General features: G+C 39.3%; 1 long non-coding RNA gene across 1 annotated transcript in view; it reads right to left on the bottom strand.

Annotated features, from left to right (window-relative positions):
- Positions 1–3,083: 3,083 nt before the first annotated feature.
- Positions 3,084–19,953, bottom strand: part of LOC127582752 (uncharacterized) — a 45,584-nt gene continuing 28,714 nt past the window's right edge. The window contains exons 2-3 of the long non-coding RNA XR_007958158.1: positions 5,903–5,968; positions 3,084–4,792 (exon numbers count right to left, since the gene is read on the bottom strand). This is a non-coding gene — a long non-coding RNA (uncharacterized LOC127582752). The remainder of the gene's footprint in view (positions 4,793–5,902; positions 5,969–19,953) is intronic.

Raw genomic sequence — 19,953 nt, 5'->3', positions numbered from 1 at the left:
AGGGGAAGGGGGAACCAGTAAATTCCAGAAAGGTTGGGGCTTTGCAAAATGTAAAGACAATGCCCATTTTGATCTGTTAACTCAATTTCTCATGCATGAATGTCAGCAACTAGCAAGCTCAAGACAATTATCAGCCACCAAGTGGAAATGGCAGCTGGCAATTCATAACATGGCTGCAGGAACAAGGGAATGCAGCAGCCTCAGGTACAAAACAACTGTTGTTGCTATCAAACAAAGCTGGCATTGTGCTTTATGGCTTTTAGCACCCCTTTATAGAAAGTGGTTTCAGAGTCTCTGAGATAGGGATAAGCTTGGAATTGCAGGGATAGCATAAGGCTGAGGCTTGCTAGACAATCATGGCAGAAGCTTTGCTTATGGAGCCAAGAGGAATCACTCCTAGTCTTCCTGGCCCACAAGCAACACAAAAGAAAGCACTCAGAACCACAGGAAGGTTACAGGATAGAACAAGGCCATTCAGCCCATCTTGTATTGGATCTATATGAGTAATCTAGCTCATCCCACTCCCTCTCTTTCTCTCTCTCCCCATAGAACTGCAAATTCTTTTCTTCCAAATACTTATTCAACTCCCTTTAGAACACCACAGTTTCATCTGCTTCCAATACAATCTTAAGCAGCGTATTCCAGACCTTAACCGCTCATTATATGAGAAAAATGTTTCCTCATGTCACTTTTGGCTCTTCTGCTGGTTACGTTCATTCTATGTTTTCTAGTCCTTGACAACCTTCTTGCACACTAATGTGCTTCTTCTTTCTTTAACTGTCATTGCAGCAAGAACAAATGTGGAAAGACACAGAATAGATGCAGCTCACACACAGGAGCAAGAAGAAGAGGTGGAGGTGGCAGAGGCACAGGTGGGACACCCTGTGAGGAGACTGATGGTGAGGATTCTATGGACCCAAGCAAACCTGATCCGCTGGGATTTGTGGAAACAGCCAGAAACACTCCATCATTGCATCTACTCTATACAGTATAATCTCAGACAGAGACATCAGGAGGGAGGAGCAGCAAGAAGTTAAAGCCCTGGCTCATGTTTAATGATTGAGTCAGCTGGAATGAACGGATTGAGTCACGCAAGGCCTGGAAGGGAAAATGCTTTGATGTCCAGCCAGGTGTACAACAGCACAGCACTTCTGGCTGAGAGGTGAACACTAGGAAAGGAAAGCACACAGAAGAGAGTTGGTGACGATGTGTGATAAAATATGAAACACTATCATGCCGACAATCATGCATCTTCTCACTCAGAAGCTGGAGGGTGTAAACTCATCTGGTGAAGTTATATCTAAGTTCTCATATTTCACCATGGCCACCGCCACATTACAAGACCTCATGGATTTTCTTGCTGCCTCCATGCAAGCACAAGCAAAGTTGGTTTAATGGATAAACCTCACTCAGGCAGCTCAAGCTACATCATTGTAGATCTGCTGTTGCCACCTCTGAACACATTGCTGTTTTGTATGCAAAGATTTTGTTGTACTGGAACAGAGTGATGCCACAAGAAAGAGACAGAGACTACAAGCTGAGAGCAGCAGTGTGTGAGGGATTCCTTGGTATATGAAGGGAAGCATTAATAGCAACTGTGTGATCTGCCTCCAAGCAGTTGCATTATACAATGTCTGGCTAGTCCCCTGAGAGTCTCACTCAAATAACTGAGTGGGAACATGTTGACCTCTCTCAAGATGTATTCATATCTCCTGGCAGTGCTGGCTCTCACATGTCCTTGCATGTAGCCCCAGCTTGCATTCTCAAACCACACCCAGTCCTGTGAAACATAACAGTTTGAAGCTGGCCCTTGAAGGGAAAGAGCTACTTGTGAGCTTGCAGTATGGCCATCTGATGTTGAACACATGGATTAGCCTTCCATGAGTCTGGCTGAGCCACAGTGAGGGCACTGCATCACAGTCGAGTATTATTAAACCCACATGTAAGGCTCTGAATAAGAAGTGAAGTGTGTGTAAATTGCTTGTGTAAGTCTCCTTTCTTTTAAATTTTTGTAATGCATATAATACATTTGCTTGAATCAGAAAAAAATGCTGTCTCAGCAAACCCTCAGGTGAAAAGTAGAAGTTTTTGTGAACATCTTTCACATAGGATCATACATAGAGGGAAGACAGAAACAGAGTGAACAGTGTATGCATGTAGATATTCAGTCACTTTAGTAGAACTTTAGTCTATCATGTGCATTCCATTGAAAGAAGCACAAGATGCACCAAAGAAATTACTCTCTCAACATGCTGTCCAGAAATTTACTGTTGATTGTTGAGGAGAAGCTTCTTAAACCCTGCCAGATCCCACAGCAGTTTTCCTTCTTTACTCAATTTCTTGAATGATGCTTGAACTATTTTTACTATATTGAACCATCTAATAAATCTAATAATTGAGTTCTCAGTGTTATTCCACAGACATTTTGGCAGCATGTGGACCATGGTAATGTTACATAGTGCCTTAAATGTTCATTATTACAGCAATTTCCAATCATTGGTGATGATATAAATGAGCGGCTGGCAGTAAGGAATACATATCGAATGAATGCATTTCAATACAAGGCTATCCATTAAACGTACCTTCAGATCCAATGACATTACCGATGTTGGAGCTCAGTTTACCTTGAACATCATTCAATGCAAAGTAATCTTTAATGGCAAGATAAAGTCCCTAAATCTCAGAATCTACATTTGTAGAAGTTGGATTATATAGCTACATTTGATTGTGATAACTATAGCAGTACTGTGGTCTGAAGTGTGGGTGTTATAAGCATCTCAGAAGAGAGTTCATAGAAATGACTGAAGATTTTTATGACTGATAGTTTTGAAACAGGATGTTGGAATATAGCAGCTGTGGTTGTGTTTGGAGAAATCCAAAAACTGAGATGAGTTCTACATGACAATGTGTATGTGTATGTACAAGGTAAATTTTAATGTCATGATCTGTGCTGATGTCTATTGTTCAGGTTAAATCAAACTCAAGCATTTTATTGGAAAATACAGTTGTGAATTAAGACACAGCTTTAATAGGAACCTCCATCAAACTTGTGCCATATATGTACAGTAACTGATAGGGTTTGGGCTATCAGGAGGTAGTTCATGCCATAGGATACTCAGGCTCTCACAGCTTTTGTAGCCGTAATATTTTACCTTCTTGTTTGTGAGGTATGGTTCCAACCAGTTTTCAACTTGATGCCCATTGATTTCAGATTTACTAGACTTGCTGGACCTTATGAGACTTTACTAGACAGATTCTGTCAAATACTGCCTTGATGGCAAGGACAGTCACTTTCACCTCACTTCTGGAATTCAGCTCTTTGCTTCACGTTTGGACCAGTGTTGGGATGAGACCTGAAGCTGAATGATTCTAGTGAACTTCAAAATAGCATCAGTGAGCAAATTATTAGGCAGTAAATACTTTCTGAGAGTGCTGTCAATGACAACTTCCATTACTTTTTTGTTGATTGAGACTGTCCAATTGGGTCGTTATTACTGGATTCATATTGTTCTGCTTTTTGTGGACAGGAGGCATCCAGGACATCTTCTACATTGCTGGAATGTAATTTATTCTACTCTAATTTTAAGGCTAATAAATTTGGTTATATGGAGGGTCAAGGTGGGGGAGAAGCATTCTTAGTGACTTTCTCCCTGTGAGGTGACAGAATAGGTTGTCCAACAGCTGTTCTACCATAGACCATTCCCTCCATCACCTTCTTCTGTTGTCTTTCTCCCCGACATCAGCTGAGACCACTGTGTGCTGTTTTGGCTCTTCCTCCTCTTCTGCAGTATACTTTTCTTTCTCTCGCACTCCATCCTCCAAGGATTCTGTTCTGTTGGTGGCTAAGTTATGCAGCACCTAGCAGGCTCATTTGGATCAGGGCTCAAAAGCTACCCACAACTGTTGAAGAGAACTGAAGCCAACCTTCATCATATCTATGGAGTCCTTCTCTTGGCTAAATGTTGCAGCATAGCTCCTAATGTATCTTTGCTCTGCTTGAGAACATGGAGCTCTTTTCAGTTTGGGGATTCATTGCAGAAGAAAATAACCCTTGTCTCCTCATATCTATCCATGCAGGTAGCAGCTTAGACTGACCTGGAATGAATGAGTCACTGGAAGGGTGGCATCGACTATCATGAAGTTAATGGTGCCACATGAGACACAAGTGAATCTATGAGGCCATGCACATTTGGAAAGCCAGCTGTATTAGCAAGTGAATGTGCATACACTGTTTATTGTCAGCGTTGGAAAAAAATAATTCCTGCAAAAGTACAATGAGTTTAAAATCTCAAGAAAGCAGCTATAAGCAGAAAATTGTGAAGCATGGCATAGATCTGTGGCAGCTGATGAGAAACATCAGAGGCAAGGAAGTTAAGAGTTAGTGTGACTTCTTCAGGGAGACCAGAGCATGCCCGGATTCAATTCTGTAAATCTTCACACTGCTTTGTTGAACCCACAAATACACTGCCATTCAGAGCCGGTGTGGACATGATTGCCTGAATTTGTTGGGATGTTGGCACTTGGAGGCCTTCTTCCTCAAGGATCCCTTGTGTGCTTTTGAAGCACTCAGTACTTATCCTTTATGTCCACATCCTCAAAGTTATGTAAGGGCAGAGTAATCCAAACTCCCATCTGTGAATGTTGTAGGATCTTGCAGATACTGTATAGTGGCATAAGTGATTCAGTCAGGCCTCAGGTTAAAATATTTGTCTTGATCAGCAGCCAGAAGAAATTGTGAATGGCTCTTCAAATAGAGAAATGACAGTGGAAATGTTGCTAATAAAGCATGATCCTGCAGGGAAAGATAAACAACTATTGTTAAAAATGGCAGGACAACATGTTCCAGTATTTCTTGCTTCGAATTTAAAGCACTGTAAAGTGGAAAATAATGTCATCAGGCATGTGACAAATGCTATTAAGATGTCATCACATGAACACCAAGCAGGATGGGAACATCTTAGCCTAATATCCAGCAAGGTGTTAGTCCTGTGCAAAAACATTGGGTTGTCATTTTGTCACTTAACCATCCATTTTGGATTCTGTTGCACTGAGGAAAAGCAGCTTAATGGGATTGAATACATCGCTAGATTGTTTGTAACTATGTTCGGATTCGTGAGAAATAATGTATTGTGTAAGTTATCATCAAAATTGTTGAAAAGACAAGGGAAAAGAAAAGAAACTGTGTGTGTGTGTGTGTGTGTGTGTGTGTGTGTGTGTGTTATATTAAGAATATCTTCTGCCGATTTGATTCCATTGCAACAAGAGCTGAGCAGTACAAAGGAATAAAGCCCCAACAATGAATTATCTTATAGACAGCACAACAGGTTTGGCACTTACTTACTCCTTCTATGTTTTCTTGTAAAATAATAATATAGCAACACTGTTCGAATTTGTTAAAGTTATCTGAAATGTATAGAACATACATAAATCCTGCCTGAATGCATATTATATTTTATAACAATTTTTTTTGTCACTCTGTCGTGCTCTATGAAAGGAAAAGATTTTTTTTACATTTCAGTAGTTTGTCGACCATTTCCTCCCTGCTGTTCTTATACAATCATGGGATGGCATAAGCATCTAAGAACTACATTTAATGCAGTTAATAAATATTAATCACACTGTTAAATTATACAGAACTATGAACTGTACCAGCAATTATGTCACTGAACATGGAAATCAGTAAGTAAACAGTCTAAGTCTCAAATCACATTCCTTGCAGATGGGTGATTGGCTGGCATATTCAGTGGAGTAAATTATCTCAACCAGATTATTCACAGTTAAATTTACAGAAAAGAAGTAAAGCTAAACATGCTTCTTATTTATGTGACACATTTTAAGCAAAATTGTGTGTTTTATAATGCTAACTAAAAAGGCAATTAAAAGAAAAAAGTTCATGACTCACAGTACGTTGACTTGGTATATGGGTTCATAGTGAACAGAGCGGCATAAAATTTTCTTGTCAGATTGCCTGAGGAATAGAAGCAAAAGATGGAACTCAGTCCATTTGTAATGAGGAAGACAATTGTTGCTGTTTTTAAATTTAAAGTTTTTGACAGATGTTATAACTTACAGAGATTTAACCATGATGATTGCTATCTTGGTGATGACTTAAACATTGGATTGGGTTGAGGGCATAAAGATTCAGATTATGTTGTTTGTGTCTATGTTGTCACCTTCAGCACACCTCTGGACATACTGCCAGACTTTTAGTGAAAAGTACAGCAAACAGATCTCTGATGTACAAAACACAATGAGGGAAAAGTAACAAGATTGGGTTTATACTTATAGTTATAAGGAGGATACCAGAACCCTGAGGTTATAAGCCTACTTATGAAATGCAGAATAATCTAGCTTTGCATTCAGACTTCATTGTCTTATACCATCCTTAAATAAACTCGAGGATCTTTGCACTTCTCCTCATAGTAAGAACATTATCTATTTGTATCTTAATTGTTTCAAGGAAGATACAGCATTTCTTCTCTATTTAAAGAAAACAAGTTGTTAGTGCCTTCTACCACCTTAGTAAAGCTGGGTAAATCTAAGTAAAGCTTAGTAAAACTAATACCACTTCATCTGGAAATTATTGGTGGTACAAGAGGGTGGAAGTCCAATGGGTGGAACTCATGTCCTATTTCACTTCCACTCTCCTTTTGGACTGTGCTGAGCATCTTTTTCCTTGTATTTCTGCCTTGGGATGGATCTTTAAAAATTTTGTGTGAACAATATTACACCAACTTCTCTACAAGGTGATATATTTTGGACTTCAACTTTTTCCTATTGAATTTGTTTATTGAGAACTTTTTTATTACTACATCACAACATTGATCTTCCCAACTTCCACATAAACTGAACCATAATGTTGTTTGCTGAACCAGATATCAGATTCCAGCCATGAGGTCATTGAGTTGTTTCAAGAGTTATGTCAATCATTGGTAGTAGCCTCGAAGATCAAAGTCAATCTTGATTAATAACAACTATAAGCAACAGAAATATAATTTAGAAACACATTTACGTAATGCACAGCCTTGCAGATGTACATAACCCACTAAACCCATTTCTATTCCTTAATCGCCCTCTTTATTTCATTATGGGCTGCTCTGCAATCTACTTTCACTGCCATCCTCAATTACTTTTAAGAGGCTTCAAGTGCTGCTTTAAAACACGCTGCTTCTGGTTCAAATTTTCCCTTTTTAGTTATTTTAAATGCTGTACATAGTAGGTAAACAGTTCTAGCTTCAGTTTTCTTTGCGGTTGGCTTTGTGGCAAAAGAAAATCATGGAATATATATCATGCATCATGTATCTTCACTGCTGACAGTTGCACAAAGTTGGTTGCAGACTTTATGATCAGCAATATCCTAATTATAGCATCCATGTCATAAAACCAACATTTTGGCCAATGTCTCCTTGTAGTACTGTCTCAAGGAGATTAGCCAACCATTGATCATAAGCCTTCCAGTAATGTATATCAATAAAGTTGAAAACTAAGGTATGTGCCAACCTAATGACTGGACTGAATGCTGTGTTGCTCTGAACTCCCCACTTCTGTGTTGTCATTGAACACTTCATTAAAATGCCAAGAGTGTTGTTGCAGATGAGTTTAGACTACCCTTGGGCCAGCTTGGAAGGGAAAGGTTTAAATACCATATGTAGAGTTGCACTTGCAAACCCAAAAACCTGTAGTGCTCACACCATTGAGCTTCTAAGGGACTTAGACCAAGAAGCATATTTAGTTTCTGAATAAGTTCATGTGCTTTTGATTGTGCTATTCAGGAATAATTTACAGAAAGTGTTCAAATATATTAAGGAACCAAAAATCCAGTGCAAGTGAGGAAATAAAAGAAATTAATATTAGTAGGAAAAATACTACTACAGAGAAGCTAATGAGCCTCAACACCCCAGTGGTCTCTATTCTCAGGTTTTGAAAGAGATGGCTATATTCACAGTGGATGCTCTAGTTATCATCATCCAACATTCTACAGATCCAGTAATTGCTCCTGCAGATTGGAGAATAGAAAGTTTGACCCCACTATTGAAGAAAAGAGTAAATTGGAAATGACTTGCATGTTAATCAGACATCAGGAGTTGGGAAAATACTGAATCTATTAATGAAGGATGTGATATCAAGACACCTAGAAAATAATAACATGATTTAGCAGAAACAACATGGATTTATGAAAAGAAAATTATGTTTCACTGATCTACCAGAGTTCTTTTGAAGATGTATCTTGTAGAATAGATACAGTGAATGTGGGGTTGTTTTTCAGAAGGTCCACAAAGGTCAACAAAAATGAAGCCTAAGGAATTGAGAGTAATACACCAGCATGGATTGAGAGCTGGTTAACTGGTAGAAAAAAACAAATTAGTAATAAATGAGTTTTATTACTAACTAATAAAACTCAGGCTGTGACTTGTGGGATAACATAGGGATTGGTGCTTGAGCCCCAACTCTTCACCATCAAGATCTATGATTCGGCTGAAGGGACCGGTAACTTTTTGAAGTTTATTGATGATATAAAACTCATTGGGAATGTGAGCAATGATAATGATGCAAAGAAGCTTCAAGGAAATTGAAAAACAAGCTAAATGAGTGAGTGAAATATGCCAGATGGAGAACACTGGAAAAATGGGGAGTTATCCACCTTGATGGATAAAACAGAAGTGCTAAGTTTGCAAATAGTGAGGGATTGAAAAATATTATTGCTCGAAGGGACCTGGGTTTCCTTGTAAATATGTCACTAAAAGTGAACATGAAGGTACAGCAGGCCATTTGGTAGGAAAATGATATTGCAAGATGATTTGAATGAAAGAGTAAAAATATCTTGCTCCAATTACATAGGGCCTCAAAGAGACCACATCTCAGGTACTGTGTACAAAATTTTCATCTCTCTACCTAAAGAAAGATATACTTGCTGCAGACTGATTGAAACAAAGACCAGTTTCTGGGATAGTCAGTCTGTCGTATGAGGAGAGACAAAGTTGCTGGGCCTCTATTCTCAGGACTTTAGCAGAAAGAGAAGTGATAGCATTGAAATGTTCAAAATACTTAGAGGGCTCTAAGGCTAGATGTATGGAATATGTTTTTTTTGTCTAAGGAGTCTAGAACTAGAATTCACACACAAAAAAGGATAGGCTATTAACGACTAAAATCAGGAAACATTTCTTTTTTGAGTGGATGGTAAATTCTCTACTCACGAGGTCTATGGAGGGTGAGCCATTCCACTCAGAACAGAAATCCATTGATTTCTGGGTATTAGAAGAATCAATGAACATGAGCATAGGGTGTTGAGGTAGTAGATCACCCATGATCATGTTGAATGTTGGAGCAGGCAAGGAATGCCAAACAGCCTACTCCTATTCCTATTACTTACATTCTTATATTTGACTGGCATAATAGCATCAATGTTACAGAATTAAAACTGGTAATAAAAACACTTGAAGGAAGTAGTGGGAGTAACAGTGTGAGTAAAGGAATGGGCCTAACAAGAGAAAGGTTAAGACAACCTCCAGCAAACAGAAGAACCATGTATAGAATCAATTCTACCTCTGCCAAACACTCAGAAAATAAGACAGGAACAAGAGCGTTTGAAAGCCTGGGAGATTCATTTGGCTAACTGGCAAACCTTAGAATTTGTTGTTGCTGAAGACTGCAGATAGACTACCATTTTAGATTTTAGCAATGAATAATGCCTGCAGTGACTGCACCTAATTGTGGGTATGATTTATAACTGTCCCTTGCTCATGGAGCTACACCAGTGTCCAGTAACTAATATTCAGGATAAGCATTTGGAAAGTGGCAGACAAATGTTTTTTCTTCTCTCCAAAATGTTTATCTGGGAACAAAGACAACTATGAGGGGACTATTACTTAAACGGAAAGAAAATAATGTTCAGGGGAAAATTAAAGAGGTTTGTGCATCCAGATTGACAATTAATTGACATCATACCCTAATGGATTAGTTACCATACTAATAGGGGCCTGCTGGAGAGACTTAGAGTGGATCAAGGATTATGTACAGCTAATTTTCACTTCTGCAGGGTCCCTTTTGCAGGATCAGTGAGACACAAATGACGGTGTCTATTGTCAAGGATTGTCCTCTCACCAACACTGAACAAAGCAAACTAGGAGGATGGTGCTAAGTTCCCCAGATAGGTATTTACTAAATAAATAATTGGAGCTACCATAGTAGTGCTCAGTGGCAGAGAGTATAGTAGATGTTGGAATTTTGTAACAAGGTGAACACTGAGCCAAAGTAGTGCAGTAATCTCACCACTATTAATAACAATTAAAATACTATGTACCATTCTAGCCACCATAGTACCTAAGGGTTATTGCAGCAGCTGTGAAGATGCATAAGTGAGAAACCAGAATGATTAAGGGGATGGAATGATGGAATATGAAGAACAATTATCTGTGGAGAAGTGATGAATCATTGACAGCATTCTGAATTTCCATATTTACCTGTGAATGTGCATTCTCATTGTCAGATTTCATCCATCACACAATGAATGCTGATAATTAATCCATTATTTTCACTGCAAATTTTAAACCAATGTAATAGCTGGTTTTAAGATTCTAAAGGGGCTAAATAAAATTTACAATGAAAATGATGGTGGAAGGTGGTGGTGGGGAAGCAGCAGTAAAATATTATGATTTATAAATGGTCTCTCCACAGCAGGATACTTGACAATGCCAAAGTACTGCAATACAAATGTGCATGCCTGTGGTGGTGTAAGGGAGAGGTTTCATATTTTCTTCTTAAATTAATCCTCTCACATCCATTTAGAAATAAGGAAAGTGTTGGTTTAAAATTTGCAATGAGAATAATGGTGAATTTATCAGCACTCACTGTTTAGTGGACAAATGATAACAGGTTTGCATATTTGCGGTTAAACATGTAAATTCAGAAGTTGCTGTCATTGATTCACCACCTCTCTGCAGGTTGTGCTGCTGCAGGTTTAATCAATGCAAAATCAGTGAATCAATGTGAACTTCAATTTTTTCCAAATTACTCTGAAAATAAAAATCATTTAAAAAGTTGTACTTTGTTGAGTAAGATGCAACTTTAAAAACAAATTTAAGATTTCCCTTGTTTATCATTAACCTCAGGATGTGACTAACAGGATTTGCCCTCTATCTGACCACAGGGTGTGTCTTTTGAAGCAACTGCAGCAGACTGTTACTGTACATTGACTCAGGCCTTATAAAACTTACTATGGATAACACCCGACAGTACTCAAAGCCATGAAATAATAAAAAAAATTAGATATCATAATCCAAAGATAGCTTTTGCAACATCATCTTAATCTCTTCCAGTTGCAATCATTATTCTTCCTGCATATATAGATTGCTTAGAAAGAATATACAGCTTATTATGTTTTGATAATTGTGACTAGAAACAGATGACTGCTAACGAAGTATATGCAGGTGATGCTGGAAATTATGTTCCTACAAGGTACAGCTGTTCCCTGTTTCCAGTGTCAGATTCATGTTAGGTCAACTTCCTATGAAAGCAACAAAGTCCAATGAATATCAAATGGAAATTGAATACAATAAACTCAATTTCAGGCATGATCACTGGAGACAACAAAAGACTATTCATTAATCATGCATATCCAGGAAAATGAATGCACATGGCTCTTGTCATTGTCAGATAGCTATAAACCAAGAGAATGATTAAATTAACTAATAAACAGGAAGATATTGAAATTGTTATTTCCATCCATCTGCTAACATTAAGAAATACTTGGCATTTTTCCAATCACACTTGGTACGTTTTATTTGATTTTGTCATATATTATAAATTAACAATGTTCCCTCTCTAATTTTCACCTGGTCTCCACCTCTCTCTCATGAAGCTGCTGACATCCAACAAGGCACAGTCCTTTGGATGCTGTGTTGTTCTGTCCAGTGTATTATTCAAGCTGTATTCTTCCAGCAGGTGTATTGGCAATGTTTCATTTCTTTATTACAGAAGTATTGGGGCCAAAACTAAACAATAGGCACAAATCCTAGAATAAGCGCCAATATGTACCTTCTCAGAAACCTTATTTCTGATCCATGATCCAGACAAAAGTTTTTGAGTCATGCATGGTAGTGTGGGGTGAAGAATTGAGTGAAAGGCCCCAAATTTAAAATTCTCACCCTTGCAATTAAGTCCCTTTATGGTCACATTCTTCCTCACCTCAAACCCTAAAACTTTCTGAAAACTTTGTTTTACTCTAATTTTGGCCTCTTGGGTATTCACAATATCCTTTATCCCCACCATTAGCAGCTATACTTTTAGATGTCTAAAATTCCCTCCTTAAATCTTGCTCTGTTCCTAATAAGTTATTCCTTTAAGTTTTTAAGTCTTTTGTCCTAATACTTCCTCATGTGACTCTATGTCAAATTTTGCCTGTCCAAAACTCTGTTGCCCTATCTTAACTCACTCTTAGACTCATTCACCATCATACCTATGCTTGCTAACAAACAGATTGGCATCTTGACAACTCAGTAATTAAAATAAAATTCTCATGCTTGTTCTCCCTCCTCCTCTATGCAAAAGTATTTGAGTGAGTCCCAATATCTGGTCTTTCAGGACATAATTCAAATAAGTGGATCCTGCAACGAAGTTACTGAATTCCTGATGTGCCCCTCCCTATCACTCACAACAGTGGCAATACATGGCACAGTTGAAGACTCCATCCTAACTCACCATTCATATAACTAAGCAGAAGAGCTAGACGGATTATGGCCCGGTGTCTGACTGTTTGAAATTATTTCTGAAACCATTCCAGGGAAGTGCCTTGGAAGTTTTCACTAAATTAAAGGTGTACCATAAATGAAAGTTGTGCTAGTGCCCGCAATGGTCAAAACATTGGTAAGTTGTGGCCAGGTGAAAAGGTCTTTGTTTTCTTACATGAAGGTTCCACTGTTCCAATGCTCCTGATCCAGCAATACATCAAATTTTAAAATCCTTTATTTCAAATCCTTCCCTTCCTTTTCAACTGTAAACTCCTCCAGTTCCGGAGCAGGTTGAAATCTTCACTCTCCTCTGATTTTTGGCCTGGTGCACAAGGCCTGTAAATATTGTTACACGATTGGCTGTCATTACTTGACTTCCCTGAGCCCTCAACTTTGGAAATCCCTCCAAATGTCACTCCAACTCATTTCTATCTTGCCTTCTCATTCACAGAGCCTTTAGTTGCCTGTTTAGTCATCAACTTATGTAACATGGTGTCTAGGTTTGTTTGATAATACACCTATGAAGCATCTCGGAATGTCTTACTACATGTGCAATATAAATGAAAGTTGCTGCTTTAACAAACTCACACCAATGTCAGAGCAGAAATACACAGAACAGTTGTTGTTGATTTTCAAAGCTATTAATTCTGCAGGACCTCTTTTTGCAGAGGTAGGTTAATTAAGCCAAGGCAAAAACTTGAAGCATTGAGCAAGATGGCATAGTTTCGTACAACTGCAAACATCTCAGTGTTGTAATAAAAACTGTGAATTTTTCTGTGGTGACTCACTAGCATACATAAATATAAGAAATATTTTATTTCATGTATGAAAATATTGTTTTCTAAATATATTAAAATACTCAGTAAGTTTTGATTTTGCCCAGTGCATGAATAACAATGCTTTGATTGGATTCCAATAAACCTGTCAAGGTAGTCCATGGTGAGAATAATGTAATCACTTCTGGATCCATCCTTGCTGTGGAATGCTTTCGAGGTGGAGCTTCACATTCCTGACATTCTCATCAATTTTCATCTGTTAAAGAAGAGATACAGCCAAATTTCTTTTTGCAATAAAGCAAAATATTACTGTTAATAAGCATCATAACAGATATCACCTCTGAATATATGAAAGATCTGGCAGATATCTGTCTGTAGTTATGTTTTCTGCTTATCAATTTTTGCAATGCTGGCATAACACATTCATGAGCTGATTACAGGGAGTGTTAGTCATTCTCCTTCCCCATTTGTGTTTGTCAATGGTCAACGTAGATTCTTTCCACAAAAATTATTGGTTGGAGAAATTCACCATTTTGTGGTAGAAGCTTTGACTTTCATTGCCCTCAAACAAGAAGCTATTCTTCCGTGTATGGGTGTAAACCAAAGGAACCGAAAACTGCTTTCATTTTACAGCAAGTCATGTGCCTCTGTTGCCAGCTCCTTACACTGAGGCATTAAGCAGTTAGCTCCTGTTCAAAAGTAAACATATTGAGATTCTTTTAAACCAGTAAACCAGGCTCATTTATTTACTGTCATTTTTCTTTTCAATTCCTGGCAATTTTACTTCAGGCATTTTATTGCTGTCAGGTGTGTGTTTATTCTGATTATGGTAATGTTTTACTTCTGTTTTCATGTGATTCAAAACGTGTATGGTCTACCTCAGTGTGTACATAATAGAACTGGGGAAGGGGATTGGAAGGGGGGTGAATTACCTTGCAGTGGTCTGTAATTCCAGAAGAATGTCTGTTTAAATATTCCACAGAAATTTTTACCAAACCTCAGCCAAATTTACGGATGGAAATCTATAGAATAATCTATGTTGCAGCTGGGGATGTGGGCGAAGTGCTTCTCATCTGTATTCACTAAAGAGAAAGATGTAGAAGGTAGTGAGTTCAAGGAGGGGTACTTTGATTGTTTGCAGCATGTAGGTATTAAGAAGGTGAATGTGTTAGATGTGTTGGAACACACAAGGGGAAATGAATCCCCAGGTAGATGAGATCAGTAGCATCCCAGAATGCTATGGGAAACAAAGGAGGAGACTGCTGGGACCCCGATAGAGATTTTTGTATCTTCGTTAGCCACAGGTATGGTACCAGAAAAGTAGATGATAGCTAAATGTTCCTTTATTTAAGAAGGGCAGCTGGGGTAAACCAGGTAACTGCAGGCCGATGAGTCATATGTCAATAGGAGAAGGGGAAGTAGGGAAATTATTAGAGAAGATTCAAAGGGACAGGGCTCATGTTCGTTTGGAAAGGCGGGGACTGATTAGGGATAGTCAGCATGGCTTTGTGAGGGAAAAATCCTGTCTCAATAATTTGACTGAGTTCTTTGAGGAAATAACAAAGGAGATTGATGAAGGCAGGGGAGTAGATATTGTCTCTGTAGACTTTTGTAAGGCATTTGACAAGGTCCCACTAGTGCAAAAGGTTAAGGCACATGGGAATAAAGATTCTTTTTCTGATATTAGTTTTGATTGACTTTATTTTAAAACATTAATTGTTAATCCACCTAGGAGCAGAGTTTGTAACCTTTGATAGGTAGATGGGAGGAACGGAAGGGGCAGGTGATCGCACTACCAAATATTTTGTCCCTTGCATTTACATTGTGCCTTCACTATGTTGAACCATCTTAAAGCATTTAACAGGAGTACTAAAAAGCAAAGAAAATTGATATGAATCACAGAGGGAGATGACAAAGGCTTAATATAAGAGTTATGTTTCAAGTGAGGTCCAGGAGATGTAAAGGTGGAGAATTTCAGGCAGCGAATTCCACTGCTTAAGGCCAAGGTGGCTAACAGCATGGTCACCAATGTTAAAGTGGTTAAAGTTAGGTGGAGGTGAAAATCTGATGAGCAAAGTGCTGGAAGAAATCACAGAAAAAGAAGGGACAGGTTCATGAAGGTACCTGAAAACAAGGATGAGGAATTTTAAAATCTTACTGTTGTCAGGGCAAATGCTACAAGCACAAGCTTGTAGATGGGTACAATCCTGTACAGGTAGGAGATGGGAGTCCAGCATAAAGAACCATGAACTTGTAAAGATTAGAGGTTACAGAAATACAAAGGAGCATTTCAGCAGCAGGTGTGCAGGTCTTGGCAGAGACAGGAGGAGATTTGGAGGTGGAACAGGATAACTTGTGAATGAAAATTGAGCTCTTATTCACACAACACTGAGACTGAGGATTGCTTGGCTTAGCTGCAGACAATTTCCTGAAATGGAAATGGTAGCCAGCGAGAAGAGTTTGTGGTGGGGACTAAAACTGTGATTTCATCATGGGTCATCCTATTCTCCAAGGACACCCCCACCCAACCACACACATCTTTCTGTATTCTAAAAGGAGCATTACCTCTGCAACACTCTGGCCTACTCTTCCCTAACACAGGCACAGAGGATGAAACAAATGCTCTTTTACATGTTCCATACTCACAGTCTAAGGCCCCTAACACACATTCCAGTTCAGTTATTTATTCAGACATCTTTGAGTATGGTATAATGTATTTGATGCTCAGGATGCAGTTCCCCCTGCCATTTTGGGGATACCAAATTCTAATTGGGAAATCACATTGCTTAACACCTTCATTCAGGATAAATCTGATCTGTATATCGCAGATCTTCTTTACTATTCTAATGAAGCTCAAGAGAAAACTTATCTTTGATTAGCCACTTTGTGATCTTCCAGATTCAACACTAAGTTCAATACTCTCAACTCAGAGGCACTGCTGCCTATCATCAGACAACTTTTTTGGTTATAGGTTTTTATTCTATGTTTTTCTTCTAGACTCACCTTTTGCTCCTTTACATGTCCCTTTGCTCTCTTTTTTCCTTGTCCCTTTTGTTAGCTGAATCATATCTGCCCACTACTTGATCACAAACCTTCCCTTTTGCTCCCCACACCTCTTTCTCTGCCACTGTACTTGATTTAAAACTATTACTTCTATACTTCTCCATTTTGATGAAAGATGATTAACTTGTAAAGTTCCTCTTGCTCTGTCAGGCTGTGTGGTCCAAATCACAATTACCTATGTAGAAAATTATTTTCTCATGTTTTCTTTGATTCTTTAACCAATTATATTAAATCATGTTTCCTTTTACCATGGGTCAGCTTCTCCCTATCTATCCTATCACTTGTGATTTTGATCAATGCCATTACACTTCCTTTTAAATGGCTTTCCTTATGGAGAACTATTCCAGCTTATTCCAGTCTTTCCACATAGCTGACATACCTCATCCTTGGTATCATTCTGGTAAATCTCCTCTGTACCTCTCTAAAGGCTTCTTTATATCTATGAAAATTGTCCAATGCTGAACATGGGTCTCCAGTTATGGTGAAACCAGTGTTTTATGAAGGTTTTGCACAACTTGCTTGTTTTTGTACTTCATGCCTTTATGTTCCCATTTAACTTCACTATTGAAACAGTCATTAAAAGGTTAATGCTCCTGTTAATGATGCATACCAAGAAACATCTTACAAATCTATTAAGTTCTTGTCCCCTAATAATTTCAAGCATTATATAAGTAAGAGTTCCATACACAAAGCAAAAAGGGCACAGCTGTAATGGGAATTTGGACTTTGCTGCAATTAATCTGTTCATGGAGTCATAGAGTTATACAGCATGGAAAACAGGGCCTTCTAACTCATCCATGCCGACCAAGTTGCCCTACTGAGCTAGTCCCATTTGCCTGCATCTGGCCCATATCCGTCTAAATCTTTCCTATCCATGTACCTGTCCAAATGTTTTCTTGGTGTTGTAATTGAACCCGCCTCTATCACTTCCTCTGGCAGTTCGCTTCGTATACATACCACCCTCTGTATAAAAGAATTGCTGTTCAAGTCCCCTTCAAATCTTCCCTCTCTCACTTTAAACCTATGGCCTTCAGTTTTGGACTCCCCTACCCTGAGAAAAAGACTGCGGCTATTCAGCTTATATATGCCCCTCATGATTTTATAAACCTCTATAAGGTCACCGCTTAGCCTCCTACGCTCCAGGAAAAAAATCCTAGCTTATCCAGCCTTTCCTTATAACTCAAACCCTCCAGTCCTGGAAATATCCATGTAAATCCTTTTTTGCACTCTTTCATGACACCCTTCCTATAGCAGGGTGACCAGAATTGTACACAGTACTCTAAATGTGGCCTTACTGACGTCTTGTACAGCTGTCGCATGATGCCTTAACTCCTGTACTCAGTTCCCTGACCAATGAAGGCAAGCGTGCCAAATGCCATCTTCACCACCTGTCGACCTGTGTTGCCACTTTCAAGGAACTAAAGAAGTAGTGCTGAGCAAACTAGTGGGCCGAAAGGTAGACAAGTCCCCTGGTCCTGATGGGATGCATCCCAGGGTACTGAAAGAAACTGCAGACACAGCATGGATCAGAAAGGGCAGGTCCTGTTTGACAAACTTACTGGAGTTCTTTGAGGATATAATGAGCACACTGGACAGAGGGGAACAGGTGGATGTTGTATACTTGGAGTTCCAGAAGGCGTTTGATAAGGTGCCGCATAAAAGACATCCATAAGATAAGGATGCATGGAGTTGGGGATAATGTATTAGCATGGATAGAGGATTGGTTAACCGATAGAAGGCAGATAGTTGGAATAAATGGTTTCTCTGGTTGGCAATCAGTGGTGAGTGGGGTGCTGCAGGGGTCGGTGCTGGGCCTGCAACTGTTCACGAAATACATTAACGATTTAGAAGAGGGGACCAAGTGTAGCGTATCTAAGTTTGCTGATGACACTAAATTGAGTGGAAAAGCAAACTGTGCAGAGGATGCGGAGAGCCTGCAGAGAGATATAGATAGTTTAAGTGAGTGGGCAAGGGTCTGGCAGATGGAGTACAATGTTGGTAAATGTGAGGTCATCCACTTCAGAAGGAAAAATAGAAGATCAGATTATTATTTAAATGGTGAAAGATTGCAGCATGCTGTGTGCAGAGGGATTTGGGAGTGCTTGTGCATGAATCGCAAAAGGTTGGTTTGCAGGTACAACAGGTTATCAAGAAGGCAAATGAAATGTTGGCCTTCATTGCTAGAGGGATTGAGTTCAGGAGAGGGAGGTCATGCTGCAACTGTACAGAGTACTGGTGAGGGTACACCTGGAGTACTGTGTGCAGTTCTGGTCTCCTTACTTGAGGAAAGATATACTGGCTTTGGAGGTGGTACAGAGGGGGTTCACCAGGTTGATTCTAGAAATGAGGGGGTTAGCCTATGAGGATGGATTAAGTCGCCTGGGACTATACTCGCAGGAATTCAGAAGAATGAGGGGGGATTTTATAGAAACATATAAAATTATGAAAGGGATAGATAAGATAGAGGCAGGGAAGGTTGTTTCCACTGGTAGGTGAGACTAGAACTAGGGGACATAGCCTCAAGATTCGGGGGAACAGATTTAGGATGGAGATGAGGAGAAACTGCTTTTCCCAGAGAGTAGTGAATCTGTGGAATTTTCTGCCCAGGGCAGCAGTAGAGAATACCTCATTATTATGGGGAAAAGGCAGATAGGTGGATCTGAAGTCCACGGCCAGATCTGCCATGATCTTACTGAATGGCAGAGCAGGCTCGACAGACCAGATGGCCTACTCCTGCTATTTCGTATGTTCTCATGTTCTCATGAACTAAGCACCTGCACCCCAAGGTTTCTCTGTTCTACAATGCTCCCCAGGGCTATACCAAGTCCTGCCCTGGTGTGTCTTACCAAAATGCAACACCTCACATTTATCTGAATTAAACTCCATCTGCCATTTCTCAGCCCACTGGTCCATTTGATCAAGATCCCATTGTAATTTTAGATAACCTTCATTGCTCTCCACTCTACCACCAATTTTAGTGTCATCCACAAACTAATTAACCACGTCACCTACATTTCATCCAAATCGTTAATACAAATGGTGAACAACAGTAGACCCAGCACTGATTCCTGCAGTACACTGCTGGTCACAGGCCTCCAGTCTGAAAAACAACCCTCTACCACCACCCTGTCTCCTACTATCAAGCCAATTTAGTATCCAATTGTCTAGTTTGTCCTGGATCCCATGTGAACTATCCTTCCAGACCATGTCCATGTAGACAACATCTACCATGCTGTCCCATCTTCTTGGTTACCTCTTCAAAAAACTAATCAAATTCGTGAGACAGGATTTCCCACACACAAAGCCATGCTGACTATCCCTAATCAATCCTTTCCTCTCCAAATTTTCTCTCAGAATCCCCTCCAATAACTTACCCACCACTGACCTAA

This window comes from Pristis pectinata, chromosome 24, assembly GCF_009764475.1.
Source record: "Pristis pectinata isolate sPriPec2 chromosome 24, sPriPec2.1.pri, whole genome shotgun sequence".
Classification (NCBI taxonomy): domain Eukaryota; kingdom Metazoa; phylum Chordata; class Chondrichthyes; order Rhinopristiformes; family Pristidae; genus Pristis; species Pristis pectinata.
Note: the sequence above shows the minus strand (reverse complement) of the source record. Positions and strands in the feature narration are given on the sequence as shown.